A 24970-nucleotide genomic window follows, 5' to 3' on the forward strand; every position below is an offset into this window, starting at 1 on the left:
TTCTTACCAAACTTTTATTAGATGATTTAACTAAACCATTCCCTTGTGGATAGTAAGCTGCAGAATGAGTTAGCTGAATGCCATAATCTTCACAGAAATTTACCAATGGTGTGGCTTTAAAAGCAGCTGCATTATCTGCTACTAGTCTTGATGGACATCCAACTCTGGTTATGATTCCTTCCAGAAAGTTAATGATAACTTTATGAGGGGCATTCCTGGTAGGTATTTCTTCAATCCATTTGGTGAAGTAATGAGTAGCAAAAAGAATCCAGCGATGCTGCCCACTTGAAGGTGGATGAATTTCACCAATGAAATCTAATCCCCACTGCTGGAAAGGTTCAGAAACAAATAAGGGCTTGATAGGTAAAGACTTCAAATTCTTTTTACCAGTGAACCTTTGACATTTTTCACATGCTCTCACCTCAACACATACATTAGAAAATAAGCTAGGCCAAAAATAGCCAGCTCTCAATATTTTGTATGCAGTAGTTCTCCAATAATGATGACCTCCACAAACACTACTATGCATTTCAAATATGACCTTTTTAGATTCCTCTGGATCAATGCATCTCAACAAAACTCATGTAGGATCTTTCCAATACAAACAATTATCCTTGATGCAATACTTAATGGTTTTCAACTTCAAAGATCTCACTCTGCTTTTATCATAATCTAGAGGAGGTTTAAAATATTTCAGAAAATAAATAACATCTTTGTACCAGCTACACTCAGCAAGCTTTGAATCTACTGTCATATTGTCAACAAGTTCTGAAATTTTCCCTTCTAGATTATCATCCATGAAATTCAAACCCAACACTTTACAATTTTCTTCAGCAAGTAGTTTAGCTAATCCTTGACCTTTGATTAGTTTAGTAGGCTTTATCTGTAAATCAAATTCAAGAAATTTAGTCATCCATTTACTTCTCTTTCCATCAATATCAGGCTAAACCAGTATCTCACTAACAGCAGATGAAGGGACATAGGCTATCACTTGAGCATGGAGAATATACACTCTAAAAGCTTTTAGAGTTTTAACTAATGCATAAGCATGCTTTTCCAACATTTCATATTTTAATTCTTCATCTCTAAGAGCTCTGCTGAAAAATTCTATGGGCGCTTCTTTATTTTTTGAATCGTTTTGTGACAAAACAACAACAATGGTGTCTTGAGAAGAAAATAAGAAGATTAAGAAAGGTTTTGAATATTCAGGACTTACCAATTGAGGTTCTCCAATGATAGCATTTTTTATCTACTCAAATTAATTTCTAGATTCAACTGTCCACTTGACTTCTTTATCCTTCCTTAGCATACAAGTAATATGTTTCACCACTTCAGCAAAATTTGGGATAAATCTTCTGAGAAAATTGATCTTACCAAGGAAAGATTGAATCTCTTTCTTGGATCTTGGAAGTGTTAAATCTTGAATTGCAATCACTCTTTTTGGATCAACCTTCACTCCAATTTTAGAAACTATGTAACCTAGCATCTTACCTTCTTTGAGAGAAAAATGAGAGTCTTCTTCACATTCAAGGATATGCCATATTTTCTGCATTTAACAAATACTTGTCTCAAGTGTTGAAGGTGTTCTTGATTTGAAGCTGAAAAAACAATAATGTCATCCAAATAGATGACCAATAACTTGTCCTTTTCTCTAATGAATGCAAAGTCCATATCAAATTGGAAAGTAGCTGAGCTGACTTCTACGTTGGGCTTGTGTCACGATGGCTTAACCCTGTATTACCCTCAGGCCAATGGCCAAGTTGAAGCTGTAAACAAGGTTTTAGTTACGATGCTTCAGCGCACCATTGGGATGCACAAATAAAATTGGCATCTCATGCTTTTTTCAGCTCTTTGGGCTTATCGAAACTCGACCAAATACGCAAATGGATTCACACCTTTCCAACTCGTCTATGGTCTACAAGCAACTATCCCGATTGAGTGTGAAATTCTCTCACTCAAATTGGTTGTCGAACTACTCCCCAAAACCTTGCCTCAAGAAGAGCACCTCTTGTATTTGGAATAACTGGATGAAACCCATCGTCTCGTTGCTTTAGTCATTGAAGCACAGAAAAAGTGGGTTAAGTCCCATTTTGATCAGTCGGCTTCTCCTCATACTTTTTTTGAGGGTGATTTGATCCTGCTATATGACCAAGATAATGATAAGCTCGGGGTAGGTAAATTTGAACCCATGTGGCATGGGCCCTATATTGTCAAACGTGTGTTACAAAAAGGGGCCTATGAGCTGATTGATTATGAGGGAAATCCCTTAGACAAGCCTCGTAATGGGTTGTATCTCAAGAAGTACTATGCATGAGTCATCTCGCATGGCTACTTTTGTACATAAGTGTGTTATTCATTTTTGTGCAAGTTTGGTTTAGTGTGTTTTTTCAAGCATCTTTCTTGCTTATTATGTCTTCACATGATTTGCAGATGTCTCTGACTCCTTACATCAGTTTCACTAATGGTTCTTGCCGTAGTACCTGGAATATATCTTCCGCTGCATGGGTTATCTATGCTCCTAATGGTGAGTTGATTTATCTTCAAGGTATTTGTTTGGGTCAAACAACTAATAACATTGTTGAGTATAGCGCAGTTATCAAACTCTTGTCAGAAGCTATCACTCTTGACATTCGAGAAATGGTTGTTAACCTTGATTCACAACTTGTTATTCTTCAACTCAATGGGCAATATTCCGTCAGACACCCTCACATATTAAGAATGTATTTGCGTATTCGTCTATTAGAAAGAAATTTTGATTACATTACATATCATCATATTCCTAGGCATATGAATACATTAACATATGCATTAGCTAATTATGTGTTAGACTAACATTTACGCAACATGTGAAATAACAAAACATTGTGTCATAGTAAATAGGAAATATAGCATATGTGTGTGTGTGTGTGTGTGTGTTGATAATGTTTGAGTGTCATACATCAAAACCCCAAAAAATAATATATGTATTCAGTACATCCGTGGCTCGCAGGCCTCAAAAATGTAAATGGTAAAACAATGGACTACTCGGCATGGTGCTCATGAGAGCACGTCACTTCTCATACTACTTGAGTCAGTGAACGGCGGATCTAATCTGACACCCCCACTATGTGCCGCTAATACTGGTGTGGGATATCACCCACCCCGACATACTTTGGGATGCCTCTAGTTAAGTTGTCAAGGTTCCATGCAATCTCCTCCTCGTTATCGACTCCTTCCTGATAAGAAGCAATCTCAAACTGCCAAGAAACATGCCTAGCGATCGGGGACATCCCAAATGGTCGCTCTGGTCCTACATCTGCAATTACGGAATTGAAACTTCACGGATACATATATTTCAAAAACAATAAAAAATCAAAAACTTAAAATTGTTTTTCTTACCTGCATCATCAAAATCTTCTCCCTCTAGGAGCAGCATGTCAGGATCACCATGGAAGTCAGTATCACTGTATGGCTAATCCTCTACCATGATCAGCTGATGCCTCAGCCACGAAAAGAAAGTGGGCTTGTATGACATATGCTGGCTCCCGCCGGTTCTGGGCATCAGTTCACTCCATCAGACCATCCATGGGTCTTGTGGAAATGGGTGGTTCACCTATGCCAGCTAATAGTGAAATAGTGGGAACCACACCAAAAAGAAAGTCACCAACATAGAACCATATCCAAACTATTACAGGCTCCCTGACTTGGCTTTAGATAACTAGCACTTCATGTTTACCTTCATGGCTTCCGCCCAATTGAAGAAAGTCTGGTAAATGGTTGGGCTAGATAAAGCCGATGAAGTCTGCTTGGGCTCCTTTCCCCTATAAATATGGAACAAACCAAAGAGATAAACCCTCTCCCACCATAAGAGGAACCATCTCCCTTCCATCAAAGCTATATAAATTCCTCCTTTTCCAAGTTGAACTGGTCTTTTTTGGAGCTTGAATAACCAACAAGATATCTATAGATTTTTTCCTTCTAGTTTATGTGTGTAAAGGGAGAATAGTGTGTTTGGTTTAGTTTGGAACTAGAGGGAAGAAGCCTTAAACTTCCATTGTTGAGGATAACCATGATATGCTAGAAGTGGTGTTGGAACCCAGATATGTCAAAGGAGGCCTGCAACGTCAAGGCTTTGGTTGTATCTCTTTCTGAGCTTTATATCAATACAACTAATGATTTATTTCCTAAATTGAGTGTCATATTACATTTGACTGCTTAAGATTCCTTGACTTTTTAATTAAATTGAATGTGATTGTATGATATTACGTTTGTTGTTGTCTCTTGTGTATTTGCTTCAAGTATTTGAAGGAGGAGAATGAAAAGAAGCTGGAGCAAAGGAGTGAGGTCACCATCAAGCATATTAGCATTCTAAGAGGTAGACCCTCTTATTCAATTCTAGTTTAAGGAAGTTTTCATTAGGTTGTTCTGTTTACGGCTAGACCCACTCTAGGGCTAGAGGGATCACCTCTATCCACAGAGGAGATTTACCTACTCCACACTCCCATCAACCATTAATTACATATTAGGAATAGTCATATATGACTAATTAATAGCAAGAAATATTCAATGGGAAAAGGTCATTGCACCATGACATGATTTTATGAAAGTCAACACCATATGATGAGAAAATTGACTGAGGTAGATCTAAATAAGTTGATAGCTCCAATCAAATATGATGAGTTTTATAAATGGAGCATTATAGTTCTATCCAAGGGATTAATGATGAATAACTAAAAATCCAAGTGGGTGTGTTATATTTGGATAGAGATAATTGGTGATGGTAATGGAATAAAAAGGAATATGAAGAGTACACTACTTTGGGACTATTTTGTGAAGATTTTTGATACTCATATTTTGGTGATTATAACCAAGTCATGCCAAACCATCACAGTGGAAGATTTTAGTGTTTCCATTAAGTGGTTGATAGTGACAATAGAAGGCGTGATTGATGGTTCTTAAAGGAGTGTTTTATCAATGGTATCAAGGAAGAGAGAAAAGTAAAATCCTTGACATCCCACCCAACTACTTGGTTAGAGGCCTCCAACCTAGAAAGAAAGGCAGAGGTATTGGTAGTCATTGCCTACAACAAATTAACTAATTCTATTCCACAAAAACACCCCCCTTATATAACTCCTCCACATCACTTTCAACACCTTCAAGTCCACAAGTTAACCCCAACAAAATGAATAGAACATCAACTTCTTAATCTATACTACCATTGTTGATGCAAAATTTGTCAAAAGGCTTGAATTTAAGGAACCTAAGTTATTTGTCATAGATATCACTCGATTGTGCTCGTTTGAGGAAATATTAGAGGAAGGCATCACCAAGCTAGATCTAGCAGTGACTAGATCTATTGACATACCCACTTAGGAACCCCCTTCCAAGAAGGCCAACATTTCCCTCCATGCTTTATAAGGAATCATGGTTTCCTTGACCTCAAATTTTTATTGGATCATTCATCATTTAATAGTAGAAGAAATACATTATTATGTTCATATAATACATAATTTTCAAATCATGATGGCTAATGGAGATATCATGAAATGTGCTAATTAATGTGAGAATAGGAAACTCCGAATTGAAATCTCTTTCATCAAATAAAACACAATTTCCAATAAATTAGGAGGTTGTGATGTTTGGACCTTATTATAATCAATTTCAAGGAATTATACACTTATTTCACTAAGAAGGTACATAAGAATACATTGAAAGGTATCCATATGTGTTCACTACAAGAAAACTCAAGAAAAGGTGAGCATTTCCAATTCAACACCAGCATAGATCCATTTTAAGTATGGATCTAACTTGAGCCCAAAGGGATCAAATTTCTTCAAGTGCAAGTTTCTTTAAAGTGAAAAATAAAATGTGTAACTTTTCATTGTTTAAATTGTATTTTTGAATGCCATATATAGTATATATAGGAACAAATAAACATTTTAACCATAATTTTTTTTTCATTATATATACATAATTTTTTTTAAATGATATATAATATATACATAATTGACATTAAAATACTTTACATAACCTGCAACATTTTATCAACACAAATTAAAATGAATTTTTTTATTATTAATATATTTTGAAGTATATTTCAATATTAATTTGTATTAAAATATTTTATTATAACTCACATTGAATATTTTTTTATATACCACATTAAAATATTTTATTTTAACATTTTTTTTACATATAAATATAGGAGTTGTCTTTAGTGCGACTTTTTGGAAGCTTTTACGGTGGGTTTTTCCGGTCAAATTTCTCTAAAATCCGGCAAGAATTTATTGAAATCACAAGCTTGATGGGTAATCCTGTGCAATCCAAGTGCCCTAGGGGTTTTCCAAGGTTTTGAATCCATATATATAGTCAAAAAACTAGTTTAAATAAAACAAATCAAGATTTCATCTCAAATTTTTCCATTTGATTCCCGGAAAATCCAAAAAGTCACACTAAAGACAACTCCATAGATATATATGAAGTTGATATCTACATAGATTAGTTAACATAGATCTTCAAATAGTTTATTTAAATCTCCTGTTCAAATATTTTTCAAACTTATAAGGTTTAAATATCTTACTCACACATTTTCTTTATACTTCTAATTACTTTATAACATATTCATTTTTTTATTATAGTGGACAATATTTTTCTATTTAGAACATAATTTATTTTTATTTTAAAGGGGCACATGTCAACATACTTACAGATCCCCCTCATATTACACATTCCCCTCATATTGGGCTATATAATGAGCCTCTGGGCTCAATAAGCCTCTCAGCTCAATAATTAAATTAAACATTAAACATTTTGATTGAGAATGTCTTTTAGATTAATCACATCATTAGTTGTTGGTGGACTTTTGGAACTATCTAATGTAGTTAGATGGTTACCAACAACTAATGATGTGATCTAATGTAATTAGATGGTTACCAACAACTAATGATGTGAGTAATCTGAAAGACATTCTCAATAATAAAGATCCATCTTAAGCACGGATCTAACATGAGCCTAGAGGGATCAAATTTCTTCAGGTGCAAAGTTATTTTAGAGTGCAAAAAATAATGTGTAATTTTTTATTGTTTAAATTGTATTTTTGAATGTTATAGAGACTACATAACATGCGTATTGAAGCATATTTTATTAGCTTACATTACACTGGTTTTTTTGTGTTATTAATATATTTTTAAATATACATCAATATGAATTCACATTAAAATATTTTATCCATATCTCATATTGGATATTTTATTTTATATAACATTAAAATAATTTTTTTTTTACATTTTTTTTCTATATATACATATTTATAAAGATATTAGGTCTTAAAATATTTTTGAAAATTATAAGGTTTAAACATTTTTTTATTACTTTACGTAAAATTATATTTTTTTTTGTTTTTCTAGGTAAAGTCTACTTCTATATTAAAGTAAGAAAAATATTTACATGGTTTACATCATCCGAGGGGGCCGTGGCCCGCCCTCTAACAGTAACGACCTGGACAGACTATCGATCCACTGAGACAGAGTTACAAAAACTTGTCCATTTGAGTTCCTTGGACAGCAGACATTTTGAACATGGACAGACAAAATACAGACCCTTTTTACTTCATTGACTCTAACCTTTAACGGGTTAACTATACTGACTAGAAGCAAACAACCATGGTAAGGCTGAGAACTAGGACTGAAAATAACCGAAATGTGAACCAACAAAGACATTAACAACTGTGCAAAAACCTTGAGAAGAGCACCCGAGTAGGTTCAAGTTGGGTGGCTGGGCGACGCTGGCGGCTTCCCCTGCTGCGGACTGGGCGGATCGAACCATATAACGAACTCATCACCAATCTGAAGTTGCCCATCCGAACCCGGTTGAATGGAGTCATGTCCCTCGTCTCTGCCCTGAGCACGATTGAACGTTGGCGGAATTTCTTGCACTGACTCGGCTTGGGCCGAGTCCTCCTGAACCTGAACTTGCTGAGGCTGAACAATCTGCTCTATGGCATCCAGGGGACGGGGCGCACGATAAACCTTGCCATGCATGTCCCCCAGGAGTATATCGCTGCCCTGGATGCTTGCTGAGGCAGGGGAAGACGAGGAGGGGTCTTCAGGAGCCGCTTCCGAAAGATAAACTGAGAAATTGACAATTACATCAGACTGGATGAGTCTTATAGGAATTCTGAGGCGGAATGTCTGGTATGTATCCTACAAAACCAGAAACTCCTCCTCAGAACTGGATGACGAGGGGGACACAGCAGCCATGGGAGCGATTGGGTGCGGCTCCTCCATTTCATTTGCAATTCGAGTCCCTGATCTACCGCCTCGTCGAGGCACACCTTTGCTACGCATCATAGCTCCTAACGCAAGGGCTTTGAGGCGCTGCTCAACCACCTTGATTCGGCACTCCGGAGAATTCCCTTGCCAATTTCCAGCGTCGAGTGGCTTGCCCTGTACATTGCAAGTCTGGGCATTCCTACTAAATAACAAATTCCTTGCAGTCACCGTGGCCAGAGGGCATGGCTCCATCATGCCTGAGCGCATCGAGTCCAGAGCAGCCTCGCTCGGTTTGAATGCGTCGTCCTCCTTGTTCTGAACCAAGTTAATACCGTTTGCCATGAACATTGAATTAAATCCTGTCTTCATCACTGGAATGTACATACCTGTCCTCTCGGCCTTGTCACAGATGTTGAGGCGAGTGCTTGCCTTAATGGCACGTAATGACACCCGCATCCGGGTTACATAAAATTATATTAAGTCATATGAATAAACTAATTAAATATGCATAGCATATATATATATATATATATATATATATATATAGATAAACATTGCTTTTCTATTTAGAGAATATTTTATTTTTATAGACATATTTGTACATCATACTTACATATAGCCTTCACGCTAGGTTATAGAATAAACCTCTAGGATCAATAAAAAAGCAATTACTCTAATATTATTTTCCAATTCAACACCATTCAATTTATTGGTTTTGGAAAAATAGCCCATATACATCCATGACTTACTATCACGCCCCTACACCTGCGGTAGTCTTCCAACCGCTTATAGCGAGGTGCGGCACCACCGAACGCTTTCTTTTCACCAATACTAACATTCGTGGACTACGCCTACTTTCACATTAACATTACTTAGCTTGTGTTTCGCAACCAAGTAAACATGCAATTATCCTTTATACTTAATGAAGCCCATACTCATTCATTATCCATAGCAATTATAACAAGAACATCAACAATTGCAACAAGTATAAAGGGGAGGGGCAACTCCCGAACAAGTCTGCCCGACAATATATTATAATCAGTCTTTCTTCAATAATACAATACAAGTAATGCTTGGCAAGCTCCAAGCCAATACTTAGAATATTTTACAACATAGGCAAATCAGCCTTTACAATCACATGTGCACACCTTGCACAAAGGATGAGTGCCCCCTGGGTCACCAAGACATCCTTGTCAAGTCCAACACAATTCTGCACATCCACCGAACCCCGGGCACACCTTGCCCACACTTCGACCGGCTTAAGACAACCTCCAAGTGCACCTCCAAGTAGTGCGCATGAGCTATGCGCAGCTCTACCCAAAACTGCGCACTTCTTGTTTACTTCTCAAGCTATGCGTAGATGAGTGAGTTCGAATTGATGAGAATGAGCTCCAACGCTCATATACTTATACCCTTTCTGCGTGGGTTACATGTGGGTGGTAGCCCCTTGGCCGACCCCCAAAATAGTCACAATGCACCCCTAAAGGTCTCTTTCCAAGTCGGCTTGCCCTCACCGCAAGCTCCCTTCCAATCGTTGTATAAAGCGCTCAACACTTCATCGCATTTCAAAAGTGTCGCACCATCGTTCACGGTTTCGTCGCATATGACTCGCACAAACGTCGCATTTCTTCCGCACATTGTCGCACGCCCGTTCGTCGCGCGCCCGTCGTGCGCCCGCGCGCCCGCCCGCGCCCTCGTGCACGGCGACTTCGCCCGGCGCCCGTCGCACAATCGCCCGGAGGCCTTACATCCTCCTCCACCTGAAATCGTTGTCATCCTCGACAACATACCATCCCGGTAGCCATCCACCAAGATCATCACTCATCCATGATGTCGACCTCTCCACATAAGGCAAACATCCCTGCAACATATGTAGAGCCTCATCTCCATCATGCCTCGACTTAGTGACCAACTGCCACCAAGCTCACCATACCAAGGTATGCACCTCAACGGTATGCTCTCCATCAGATGTCATCTTGATCCATGATCATCGACCCCTCTGCCACAATCTCCACTGCAACATCTCGTGTCGACCTCATCATGTGAACCTCTGTCATGATACTCCAGCACAATGCTAACATATCTCTGTACACTTCCGGACCCCATGTTTGAACTAGTTGGGTAGCTAATCCAACCATCACGCTCAATCCATGAGAGTGAACATCCTCATGCCATCATCAGCTGTTCCTCAAACTTCTGCCACATCCTTGACTCATCAAGAATCTATTTCCATAATCCATGCTCAGGTCCATAGAAACTCCATCCATCTCATCTGCAACATGTCATGATGCTCAAGCCATCCCTGCACCATCAGTCATACCTGCTCCATATGCTTTGAGGGCTCACTGCCATGAGCAGCTAACAATGAGCCCATCTTCTTATCCATCTAAGAAGATGTAGAGGGAGTAGAGCCTGAAGGCTCTCCCTCACTAATCAACTCAATCCATCTGTCAGGATCCTCAATCTCCATCCTTTGTAGATAAGCAACCCAGTCTTCCTTCTGGACATCCGGCCTCACATATACCTCCTCATCATCATCATCATCCTCAACCAACTCTAGCCTTCTTGACAAATCCAAGATGTTATCTGAAAGTGATCTAATGACCAATGACTGCTCCACAAGATTTGTCTCAACAGTAGACAACCGCTTGTTCACCTTCTCCTTATCCTCCATTTGCATCACTCCCAATTTACAATCAGGCCTTGTCACACCAATGGTTGGCACACCAATGGGCACATCTTCCCTTCCTTCATAAATGTAGAGCTTCTTCAAATGTGGAACAATCATAGCATCAAATTGTTTCATGAATGCCATTCCCAATATAGCTTTGTAGTCATCAATCCGCACTATAGTGAAGTCCACCTTCCCTGTCCATTCACCAAGTGTAGTGTCCAACCTCTCAGCTATACCAAGAATCTCAATAGGAGGAGAATTCACTGTCTTCATTTGTGCCTTTGCCAGTACAAATTTCAGCCCAATCCTTCTCGCAGTATCTTCACCCATGAAGTTGTGAGAAGCCCCATTATCCACCATAGTGAGTACATCAGCACCTCCAACCTTCATTCGAACATACTCCAATTTGTTCCTCTCAGGATCTCTCCTAGAGACCACCTCCGTAGTAGCAGAAGCACCAAGTATCTACATCATCCCCACATAAGCACCTTCATTCTTCACATCAGATTGTGCAATAGCAGCCACCTTTGGTTTAGAAGGACAATTCTTCACCGTGTGTGGTCCAGCACATATCCAACACTTCAAGGCTTTCTTCGTCTTCGAGCTATCATCCGATTTCGAAGCATCATCCTTCTTCTTATCTTTTGGTTTATCGGACTTCTTCTTCTTATCATCAGAAGTCTCATCATAATGCTCCACCAACCTGTCAACAGCAGCAAAAGCTTCTTCAAGTGTCCTAATCTTTTGCCTCTTCACTTCATTGCGTGCCCAAGGCTTCAACCCAATAATGAAGTTGAACACCTTGTCCCTCTCCGCCATGTCAGGAAGTCCCAGAGATGCACTTGCAAACTCCCGCTGATATGCTTGTAGGCTTCCGGTCTGCTTTATGTACTTAATCTTCGTCCTTGCTTCCCATGTTTCATCCTGAGGACTAAAATGAGTCTGCAAAGCCTTCTTCATGTCATCCCATGAAGTAATGTCATCAGCACTGCCATTGGAAATCCGGTCCATCCTCCTTCGCCACCATGTCTTAGCATCCTTTGTTAAGAACTAAGCAGCTACCTTGACCTTTGTCTCATCATCAGATAGACCCAACCATTCCAAGTATTGCTCCATGTCCCATAGAAAGTTGCCAAGAGTCTTTGCATTCCTTGTGCCATCATAAGATTCCGGTTCCTTGACCTTCACATGAGGCACTCCTCCACCTGAGTTATGCCTCACGGCCTTCTTCAACACCGCGATCTCATCCTTGGCTTCGTCAAGAGTTTTCTTCAAGTTCACGATCTCTGCAAGACCCTGATCCCTTGCTTCTTCAACCTCCTTGACCCTTACTTCAAGTTGTGTACACATAAGATCAGTGTACTCATATTGTGTCCGGAGTTCATCGTGTTGTGTTCGGAGTTCATCGAGCTCTTCCTTCATCTTCGAATTGGCCTCTTGTTCCTTAGCGAACAAGTCCATCTTCTTATCCCAAGAAGTCTCCATATCCTCCATCTTTTCCAACACCTTTTCAATGAACCCAATAGTAGTATCTTTCACAACATGACTAGACCCAGCGTGAGATTCAACTGCCATCTCTAACAGCTTCTTCCTCCTTTGCAATCTAGTTTCGACCATCCAACAGCTTCACCAAGTCACCTGCAATTAGAACCAACCCTTGTTCCACTTGTGTGAAACGGCTTCCTTCACCTGCAAGCACCCTTTCCACTATCACGAGCAACCCTGCTCTACGGCTTTAAACCGAAGTCTTGTTCTCACCTGTCAAGTATATACCGGCTTCAATGCTTCAACACCTGAACCTGTTCACAAGCTTCAAACCTTCACGAGCAATCCTTGCTCTGATACCAACTGTCACGCCCCTACACCTGCGGTAGTTTTCCAACCGCTTATAGCGAGGTGCGGCACCACTGAACGCTTTCTTTTCACCAATACTAACATTCGTGGACTACGCCTACTTTCACATTAACATTACTTAGCTTGTGTTTCGCAACCAAGTAAACATGCAATTATCCTTTATACTTAATGAAGCCCATACTCATTCATTATCCATAGCAATTATAACAAGAACATCAACAATTGCAACAAGTATAAAGGGGAGGGGCAACTCCCGAACAAGTCTGCCCAACAATATATTATAATCAATCTTTCTTCAATAATACAGTACAAGTAATGCTTGGCAAGCTCCAAGCCAATACTTAGAATATTTTACAACATAGGCAAAATCAGCCTTTTACAATCACATGTGCACACCTTGCACAAAGGATGAGTGCCCACCTAGGTCACCAAGACATTCTTGTCAAGTCCAACACAATTCTGCACATCCACCGAACCCCGGGCACACCTTGCCCACACTTCGACCGGCTTAAGACAACCTCCAAGTGCACCTCCAAGTAGTGTGCATGAGCTATGCACAGCTCTACCCAAAACTGCGCACTTCTTGTTTACTTCTCAAGCTATGCGTAGATGAGTGAGTTCGAATTGATGAGAATGAGCTCCAACGCTCATATACTTATACCCTTTCTGCGTGGGTTACATGTGGGTGGTAGCCCCTTGGACGACCCCCAAAATAGTCACAACGCACCCCTAAAGGTCTCTTTCCAAGTCGGCTTGCCCTCACCGCAAGCTCCCTTCCAATCGTTGTATAAAGCGCTCAACACTTCATCGCATTTCAAAAGTGTCGCACCATCGTTCACGGTTTCGTCGCATGTGACTCGCACAAACGTCGCATTTCTTTCGCACATTGTCGCACGCCCGTGCGCCCGCGTGCCCGCCCGCACCCTCGTGCACGGCAACTTCGCCCGGCGCCCATCGCACCATCGCCGCACCATCGCCGGAGGCCTTACACTTACCCTCCCATAAAAATCATCACACTGAAATCCCATTAATTCCACGTAACTTGTTCCCAAATGCACATCCTTATTGTAATCGATGGAAGTCAGAGACATATCAGAATTGATGGAAGTCAGAGACATATATTTGTCACATGTCCTAACCCTTCGTCGTCCTTGGTGCTCATGGCTTTTAAGAGAGATGGAAATTGGAGCATGTGTCTGGATTTCATAGGAATTTTTATTGCGTAGCAGAAGCCTGAAGAACGCCGATCGATCTCAGTCCGCGTTAAAATTAACAAACAAAATCCTTTCGCTTTCGCTCGCCTTGGGAAGAAGTACAGGTGATTTGGCGTGGGCGTTTTGATGGACTCATATTCTCTTAACGTTATTTGTAAAAAAAAATATTGTTTATAGTGCCGAATGCTATAAAAGCAAGACACGCGAGCGGATCTTCGTACCTACCCACGATCATTTTGCCGTATTTGGCTTTGCTTGCAGAATGGGATCTTCGGCTCGACCGACAGGACAAATTTTAATATTTTGTCCCTGAAGTGTAAACATTTTGGCAAATTTTATTCACTTCTAAACTGCTAGTGTGAGATGTTTGTTTGAGTATTACATTGGTTGAAAAACTAAATGTAACTCTTAAACTTTTTGCAGTACATAATATTGGTTTATTGATTTTTTTTTGGTTATTGTTGCAACGGCGATGAAACGGAATTGGAGGTTGATCATTCAATCGTGCATAACTGCTAGAGCTTATCCCTCCCTGGCAGACGCTCATCTCTACGTCTTCAATAACGGCACTTCCACTGTCACTGCCAGTAAACTAACTGCATGAGAAATGGCTTCCTCCAATCACTGTAATCTGCAATAAATAAATGTGTTCGTTTTATAATATCTGCTTACTGTAACTATGCAATTGCAATTTGTAAACAATCTGCAGCAGAGATTTTCGTTGTGTCCTGTAGATATCAGTCGGTGCTGAGCTTTCGAACGGCTATTATTATCAGTTGCTCGGTTTTCCATGCGGAAAACAAGTTGTCTGTTGCAGATAAAGTGGCGTAGAATCTGCGTCCATAATGAGGTGATCAGTTCATCGTTCACGATCCATGGTGACGCAGTCTTGAATGGTAAAACAATAATCCAGTTAGGAATAATGAACGCGCCAAAAATATTTGGAAAAAAATAGTTGTCTGAATAAAGATAAAACCGATATCAATGATTCATCACATAAAGCAGTGGCTCTCCATTTATAATATAATATAGCGCAACCCTTCCTTTCCTTCCATCCCATAAAAGTAGTGGAAGTTAAATATGGTGTAATGCAGTGTAAGTTAAATATTTTAAACAAAATAAAAATAGAAATAGAAATGATATTTTTATAAAAATAGAAATAGAAATGAATCATGGTATTGAGGGTTTATGATATTAACTTATAATATTTATGTGAAATATAAATTATTTAAAGGGAAATTAAATTAAAAAATCATTGAAACTATTTTTTATTGGAAAGCATAATATTTATGTGAAATATAAATTATTTAAGGAGAAATTAAATTAAAAGATTATTCAAACTATGCCTTAATGGAAAAAAAATTTAATTTAATTTAAAGAGCATTGTTCGATAAGCAAAATGTGCTTGGGAATGCTTTAATTTACCTGTGTGGATTTAGATTTCATTATTTTCTCTATCTTATTTAGGAAATTATAGGAAATGGATCAAATTTAATCAAATTGAATCTTTCAAATTATAGGAAATTAAATACATTTAGGTATAATCAATGAAACAATGCATTATATACATGAAATAGTATCACTTTAATTTAAAGGGAAAGTCTTCATTCAATTATCATAGACATAATACTATTAGTTATGATTTAATTTACTAATTTGGATTTGAATTTTTATTGTTTTGTTTAATCTTATTTAGGAATAAAGGTTTTGCAAATGGAGTGTCAAGCATTATAAAATTTGTTTTTTTTTTTATCTTTTTTTTTCTTTTTTTCTTTTTTTTTATTGTGCTAAGAGACACTCTTTAGTTCAATATGGAAAAGATGTTGTAAAGCTTTGTTCTATCTTGTCTTGTCATGTTAAACATTTTGACTAAGTCAAATTACATAATAAAAAATAAAAATAAAAATATAAGAAATAAAAAAAATCATAAATTATAATCATTAATAAAATATTTTGATTGGGTCAAATAAAAATTAAAAAGTGTTCTCCATTGTAGAGATGGTTTAAAGTAATGTAATGTATGATAAACATTTTAGCTTATTTAAGGGGGGAATTATGTAAGGGGCAAATTAAACTAGATGGATTTCTACTCCATTTAGTGATGTAACCAAATGTGAAATATAACCTATTTAAGGGGGGAATTAAACTAGGTGGATTTCTAGATACCCTATTTAAGGGGGGAATTCAACTAGATGGATTTTTACTCCATTTAGTGATGTAAGCAAATGCCTTTGGACATGATTTAATTTACCTCTGCTCATTTAGTTGTTACTATTTTCTATATCTTAACTAGGGATTTTAATCAATTTGAGTCTTCCAAATTACATGTTTGAAGGAAATTATATCACTTTAATTTAAAGGTAGGTCTCCATTCAATAATCATAGCAAAAATGTAGTTGGCTATCATTTCATTTACTTTTTTGAATTTCAATTCCATTGTTTTGTCTAATACTATTTAGGAATAAATTTTATTTTTTATTTTTTAATTATAACCTAAAAATGTTGTTACAAAACCTCTAGAAGTGCAAATTTTTTTTAGGTTTTACACTCAAAAAAAACCTTACACAACCACCTAGACCTGGATTAGATAAGTGAAAAAGATGAAAAATCGATCAATAGACGATAACATTAAGCTCTTGGACTTATGAAATTTCCTCAAGGAAAGCTTCGCAGATGTGGAGCGCTACTAGATGTTGATACAATTCACCCTTCAATAAAAACTACATGAATGACAAGAACTTGATCAAGGCAAAAAAACACTCTCCATGAATGCATCGAAGCCATGAAGAAGAAGGATGAAGATCTTGATAGATAATGGCAGCAGAGATGAATTCCTTCTAGGGCTCTAGGAACTCTGTAAGCGTTTTGAATTGATATGAACTGGATCTTTCTGTTAAAGTTATTGTTAGTTACTTCTCATTGAGGAAAAACATCCTTGATGACCTATAATGTATCATCAGAAGGAGATCATGTATTTATGGAACTGTATAGATAAGAGATTTACTGATTTTACTGATATCCAGAATGGAAACTAAAGAATGGTAAAAATACATTATAACAAAACTCTGCTTCAAGTACCAAGTTTCTTGTTGAGGGAAAGGGTTCTTGATGAGATGGTTTGATTTAAGGATGATCCTGACAGTTTAGGCGATTTTCACTTTGTGGAATCAGTTACTATTGTAAACCAGATGCCTGAATAGAGTATTTGGAAGCTGGTGGTTTTTTGGGAGTCAACATCTCATTCATCACAAATAATTACAAAAATATGATGGTACATTTCATGAAACAAGATTCTGTGTTCAACTCGTTTCGAGTTCGCAATGTTAAGCACTATGTATAGACAACCTCTTTAGCATCGGATGGCTCTCTTAACAATAGCTTTCAGAAATGTAGGGCGTATTGTAATTTGAAACATTAAAAAAATTTGTGTTGTAATTCCAGTTAAAATTTTGCTTTCTTGTTTGAATTGTTGAGTTTTAGAATGACATTTCCATCGATGTTTAAATGCTTGTCTTTTTTGACCTTTAGGTTGAGTTTCTGCAATTAAATGAGATAGTTATCTTTCTGAAGTTAATGTGATGTTTGGTTTGAAATATTTCACTAATGTTCTGGAAATGATCTTATATCAAGGTGTAAGTTGCTAGGCCTAGTTCGTAGGAAAATTGAGTCATGTGGCTATTCTCACAAGGTTAATTCATTGTTAAACTTAATGGGGATGTTATAATTGCATAATGAGATCAGTTATGTTTCTGAATTTAATGTGATGTTTTCTTTGATATAATTTACTTAATAATTTGGAAAATTATTATCTTGTATCATCTTAAGGTGTAAGCTGCTAGGCCTTGTTCATATGGAAAATGAGTCCTCTAGTTGTTGTTACAAGGTTAATCCTTTATTAAACATAACAAACATGCCATATGGTATTTTTTAATCTTTATTCAAGTGATTTCTCCTCTTACTTTCAGATTTGGTTTTTACAGTTAAAATGAGATCAATTATCTTTCTGAAATTATTGTGATCTTTGCTTTGATATTTTTCACTTAATGTTATGGTTAAATCATCCCAAAGTGTGAGATGCCAAACCTTGTTCCTAGGGAAAATTAATGCTGTGGTTACTATCACAAGGTTAATTCTAAGGGAAACATAGTAGGCATGCCACATTAGCATTTTCGATCTTTGTTCAAGTGATTGTCTTTCTCACCTTTAGGTTTAGTTTTTTTAATTAAGATGAGATCAATTATATTTTTGAAGTTAAAGCGATGTTTGCTTTGATATATTTCACTTAATGTGGTGGAAAATTATGTTATATCATCCAAAAATATGATGTTAGGCTTTATTCCTAGGAAATATGAGTAATGTGGTTACTCTCACAAGGTTAATCCTTGATTAAACATAAATGGCATGCAAATTTGCACCCTCTATGATTCTAAATGCTTAACCATCTCACTTCCCAAATTTAGGGAATTTTTTTCCTAATTTCATATATTTGTACTTAGATTTCATCTATTATTAATATTTATCTTATACATTTTTATTAGTATTTTAGGTTTCACAGTGAGCGGTGGGATGATCAAAGTTGTATTTCTGGAAACAGTTTAAGTAAAATATTGGAAGTTTTTCAAAATATTTATAATATAAATATGTTATTTGACAATGATGGGATGAATAGGTTAAGCCTTGGCATGCATCAAAGTTGAGTCCTTCACAACCATGTAATGCGACAAAGTTACGTAGTGTGAGTGTGAAAATAATAATTCAATAAACGTATTGGTATTGTTACCTTGAATTCAAGGCATGCAGGCGATATTAACATGTCGAAGAACAAATACCTAGAATCTATTGTTTATCATTATATATGTATTCAATTCTTATAGTATACTTACTTATGGTTTGAGCAATAATGTGTGCCATACTCTATAATTATTTGATCTTTAGTCATTTTATACGGGAGAAACTCTATTTTGAAAGTGCTTTTGTATGTTCTCCAAAACTTGTAGTTATAAGTTTTCGCGAGCACCTTTTAAAGTTGTAGGGACGCCTTGTGTATATTTTTTGGTTATTTTTTATTTAGTCTTGCGCACATTAAAAAACCCTTTATCAAATTTTACAATTTGTAATGTCTAATTAAAATTATTTAAATATTTTATTTGATTTTTATGATAAAATATATATATATTTTTATGTATTTATTTGAATGTAGGTAACATAGTTATTATATTTATTAAACTTTTCTCTATATGTTACATGGTGTTATTTGAAAAGAAATTGAAGAATACAAAGCAAATATTGGAGTTCACTATTAATTTGAAATATTTATTATGTAGATTTATATTTTCTACCTTGAAGATGGAAAAACGTGGTTTTCAATGGCAATGCAATGGATCCTAAAAACTGTGGTAGATGAAGTTTGTGAACTCACTCGTGATCTTGTGATCTGGTGGATTAATGTGTAACCTATGTGTCTTTTTACTTATTTAAAAATAGATAACTTTAATGAATCTTGTATGGGAAATGTTAACTCACATGATAAGAGAAACTACTAGAAATGTGGTGGATTATTGTGTAACTTATGTGTTTTTTTATTTATTTAAAAATAAATAACTTTAATGAATCTCGTATAGGAAATGTTAACTCACATGATAGCCTAAATTAAATGTAGAGAAACCATATATAGACTATATCATTGGTTTAAGAGTTTACACTTATATTCAATTATATGTATATTTATTTATAAAAATAAGTAATGCATGAATGAACGAAGGATCACTTATATTCAATTACATGTGTCTATTTATTTATAAAGTAAGCAATGCATGAATGAACATTTTAGTTGAGAATAACAAAAATCCATTTCAACGTGGAATACTTCTAAAGAAGTTTGAGTAGAAACCATCTCTCATTTTAAATGGTTTGAAAGAATTTTGTAATGTTGAATTTAGTTTATATTAAAAAAAAATTAAAGTGAATGTTAAGTTTTGTAAATAGCAAGTTGGTTATATATATATATTATCGTACGGGACAAATTTGGTGATGGAAACTTAGATTATATTAAAAGAAACCTTTCCAAATTTTGAATACCCATGTCCACATTTTTTGTATTGAATGATTCCATTATATTAATGGAAATCATTCCAGAACTTCAATAACACACGTCCACGTTTTTAGTATTGAGTGATTTCGTGCCAAGGGGCTTATGTTGGGACAGCAGTGCTCAGGGTTGGAATTTGATGGCCATTTTGCTTGTAATAGTTCATTTTTCCTGTTTAATACGCTTAAAATTTTTGTATGCCTCTTTTTTATTTTATAATGTGTTTGGATACGTGAAAAACCTATTTTTGATGGTTTACTTTTTTCTGAAAACGTCACTAATGCCCTGTTTTATATTTTTTTATGGTTTACATTTTTGGAAAACATGATTAATACCCTATTTTAACTTGGATTTGAAAGGTACCGCAGATCCTAAGTCTAGCAATGGAAATTTCATTTCAGTTTTTCAACTTCAATCTGCACAATATCTCCCCCAATCGAAACAGATATCTGGGACACAATAGATTTCTTTAACTATGCTTTTTTGAGATCAGACTGTCAGGCCACCATTTATGATAATCAACTCGTACAATATGTCACTATTGCTATTAAAACTCTACCTACTCAGTAGGTGCCAAGTTTCCAATTGACTAGGGCGAAGGGCCCTAGACTTGGATCCTAAGACTGCTTCCAACCTATGACTTGACATACTGATCTTCATTTCTGCCAACGACGTATCTCCCGACATAGCGATTCAAACCACAAGGAGGATATTGATACCCTACTCTTCATATTTTCTAGCGATCCACTCGTCTCTTTAGTTGTTTTTTGGTGGCACTATCATATGATTTGATTTCCAGTTTGGTTTCGACAATGATTAGGCTCAGTTTGAATTTAAATTTTTTTATGAAATTTTGATGATTAGGTCTATTTGAGTTCAATTTTTTGATGAGATTTGGATGAGGTTTGATAATGATTAGGTTTGGTTTGAGTTCAAATTTTTTGATGAGATTCCAATCAGGTTCACCATTAAGTTTATATATATAATGAATTATAGAATAAAATAATAAGAAATCAATCTTATAATTGTCATGAAAACTGTAAAAATAAATTACAAACTTGAGTTGTGACATAAATTTAGGAATGTTGATATATGGACTTAGTCAATGACTATAAAATTCTGATGTTCATCCAATTTCAAAAAAAAATTCAAGTTCCCCAAAATTAAAACCCAAAGTTAAAATTGGAAGAACCTTGTAACATAGCCTAACAACACCATAAAGAATGAAAAGCTCCCCATTGTTTTGAATACAAATAAGTATTATCATTTTCTACATAGAATTTTAGTTTTGAAATGATTCCTTTAAGATTTATTTCCATGGAAGATTTAATAGCTCAAGATATATTTACAAAAGCATCATATTCACATAAATCACCTTTACCGCCAATAAAAAGGTAGAGCTTCTCACAGGTTGGTATTGGGCTTCAAGCTAATCCCCAAATGACTTTAGACTATTTTAAGAACCTGGCCTGTCCATAAATTCTAGAATATATAGCCACTCTTTATCTCGATCTCAATTCAGTCGTACACTGCGGTTAAATTGTTTTTGATGATATCTTCTTGAACTCTAACTTTGGCTGGTAAGACGAGGATCGAGAAACAATATCATGCACCCAATCTCCAGTCCCGCAATCCTATCCCTATGCTTATAGAGTTCTTGATGAACCCTCGCTAGCTCCTCGTCACTCACTATGGGAATAGATGTGCAAGGACTCTTTGAGATGCCTTCTGATGAGGCCCTCATAGAGGCTAAAATGATAAGTAATTTGAGTGCCATCAAAGTATGCAGACATTCCTGTTAGAGTGAGATGTCACATAATTTATTTTTTAAGAAATAACAGTATTTATTTTCACTACTTTCTTGTTACGCATATCACTAAGGAATTTTGTGTTAAAGCAAGATCATGAGTCATTATTAGTCCCTGCCTTCATTAGGGTTATAGTGATCGCTAGTATTAATTCAGTTTTTGACCTATTTTATTTTTTGCTTTCTTGCATTTTAACCAAAGTTTACTGCTCCCAATTTCATTCAAAGAAGTTTTAAACAAAGTTTTTGGGTTGGAACACATTCTACCTCTTATTACAGCCTTCACTTGGCCCGATGCAGAAAGATTGCAGCAATATCGTTTTATCTAAATTTTGGTGGATGTAGAAAGATTGCGGCAATATGTTTTATCCAAAGTTTGGTGGTTGAGGCAAAGTTTGCTTATATTTAAAGTTTTGTATCGAATTCTTATACACAAGTTTAATAGATTTCAAGTAACACTGGCACTTGTTTCACTCCATTATTTCTTAATGCCAGTTATCATCCACGCATCATGTTTCCCTATATCACACTACCCTCCTTGTCTTCCTGTAGAAACAATACATTCTTTGTCTTCCTGTAGAAACAATTCATTAGCCTTTGCCTTGTTCTCTTGCAGAAATATCTTGTTCTCTTCCTGCAGAAATAATTCTTTCACAAGGAAAAACTAAAAATTCCTAACATTGGTATTCAACCTGAGGTGCAAACCCTTACGACAAGCTGGCACAAAAAAATTGGTTAGAGGCTGTAATGAACTGGAACGGATGGATTCAAGCGGACGCTAATTCAATATGGAATGGAATAGGTTCATGGCTATTGCAGTGCTTTCCCGAATGCGTGACTCACTTGGTGAATCTTAGAAGACTCCATGTTTCTTCAAATCGGCTCAAATCTCTCCCTAGTTCTATCGATGGATTCATGAACATTAAAGCCCTAAATATTTATGAGAATGTGCTCATTACTTTTCAGAGTATACAAAATTGCAAGCAAGTTCATCATTTTTTTTTATATTGAATTACTTAGTTTTTATTGGGTTATGGATATGCAAGTTAATACAGTTATATGATATGAATTTAACAGCGCGTTGGAAGCGCTAATTGCGAATTTCAAATTTCAACCATTTGAAGGCACCACTAGGTACGTTGGGTTTGAATTTGATGAATCTAAAGAAGTTATCTATACATTGAAATAATATAACTTCTCTTCTGCCATCGATCTCCTACATGAGATCTATGTGTACTCGATGTCCATTTGAACAAACTCAAGCATCTCCTTGAAGACATTCGTCATCTTAAAAACCTAGAAGTCCTGAAGGTGAGCAAGAAATTTCACCATCTGGTGGATACAACAGAATCGATAGGCCATCTGGCTTGCCTGATGGAGTTAGACGTGATTTACAACAAGATCTCCCATCTTGCTTGGCTCGATTGAGGCTTTGCAAAATTGCAAAGACTAGGGTTAGAATGGAACCCTATGGTTTTTCCTCTGCCTGAAATAGTAGAGCACAACGTAGAAGCGGTCAAGCATTAGCTGGGCAAGTGATTAATGAAAAATAATCATATCAAGGGGCAGATGGAATTACATTTAGAATTATCTAGTTTCAAAAAGTTTTCCATACCTTGGAAACATCTTTTAAGCATCTTTTCTAGTATAGCTCTTAAAGGGATTGAAGCGTCTAGAATTTCCAAGACCTTTGGAAATTTCGAGTTCGTTTATCACCAGAGCCATTCATGAGCACAATGAAATAGAGATAGATCAGAGCAAGCAAAATCCTTTCCAAACCAAACCAACGCCTTGCATCCCGAGACTTATTTTTCACAAAATTCTGATTATTCATTATGTATTTCATTGTTGTGTATATAAATGACAGTCCCTATCATAACTGCACCATCTTGATCACTAGAAAGGGAATGTGCCTATACCTGCAGAGTCGGAGGACCAAAAGAGTTCTTGTTTTGCTATGCAAATTCTTGCAGCCATTATCCTTCACTGATTTCCACTGCAACAATGATTTCCACTGTAGCAATGACCTTCATGGGCATGGACCATCCTATGAACTTTTAAAAAAAGGTCTGTGGTCATGTTGTATATTCCTGGGACTCTTACCTAATGTGCCACTCTAAATTTCCGAGGTAAGGAATTAGGCAACACTCCTTTAAAATTATGTTTATCTTCAATACAACTTTTTTCCTAATTTATTTTTCCCTTTCCAAAAGATGAAGTGAAACTGGAGAAAACTCTACAATGCAAAAATCACTGGAATTGTTAAGGCTTTATCCCACAGAATCTTTAACAAAAAGAAAGCAAGAACTCCACTGAATTAATGGACAAAGATCAGCATGAAAAAATGCGAAGAGATCAACATAATCTCTTCTAATTCAAGCCAAAAGTATTCGAATACATAGGGCTTAATTTGGCTCAGAACCACGTAGAGTCTTACCATAAATACAAGCTCAATGGTAAAAAAATTCAGAAATTGATTATGTCAAGCATATCTTAATAGTGTCAAGTAGAGCACGATTGCAAGTGGTAGCTCACTAAATAAAAGCGTGTTTTTTTTTCTAATTTTCATAGAACGCTTGGTTTCTTTCTCTATTTTCACGAAATAAACACGTGGTTTTTTTTTTCTAATTTTCAGAGAACCCGTGGTTTCATTCTCTATTTTCACGAAATAAACGCGTGGTTTTTTTTTTTTTTTAATTTTCAGTAAAAGCGTGGTTTTGTTTTCTATTTTCATAAAATAGACGTGTTGGTTTTTTTCTTAATTTTCACTAAATGCGTGCTTTCTTTTTCTATTTTCAATCAATGGGTGGTTATATTTTTAGAGTTTTAAAAATATTATAGGTATAAAAATAGAATCATAATTAAACACTTTGGACTTCAAAATAAAATCATAATTACTTACTAGTTCATCTACATAACCAAGGCTAGGCACAAATATGTGAAAACAAGATTTATCTACAGCTGACATGTCCTATTATACTCTATTTCACTCTTTTTATTGATTTTGATACCTTACTCCAACTTATATTCAAAGTCATTTTTTATTTTGAAGATTGGCATTTCAAAAAGTTAAAAGTTTCACAT

The sequence above is a fragment of the Pinus tabuliformis genome, chromosome X, assembly GCF_031772625.1.
Source record: "Pinus tabuliformis cultivar Carrire ecotype Pingquan chromosome X, CPIR1, whole genome shotgun sequence".
Classification (NCBI taxonomy): domain Eukaryota; kingdom Viridiplantae; phylum Streptophyta; class Pinopsida; order Pinales; family Pinaceae; genus Pinus; species Pinus tabuliformis.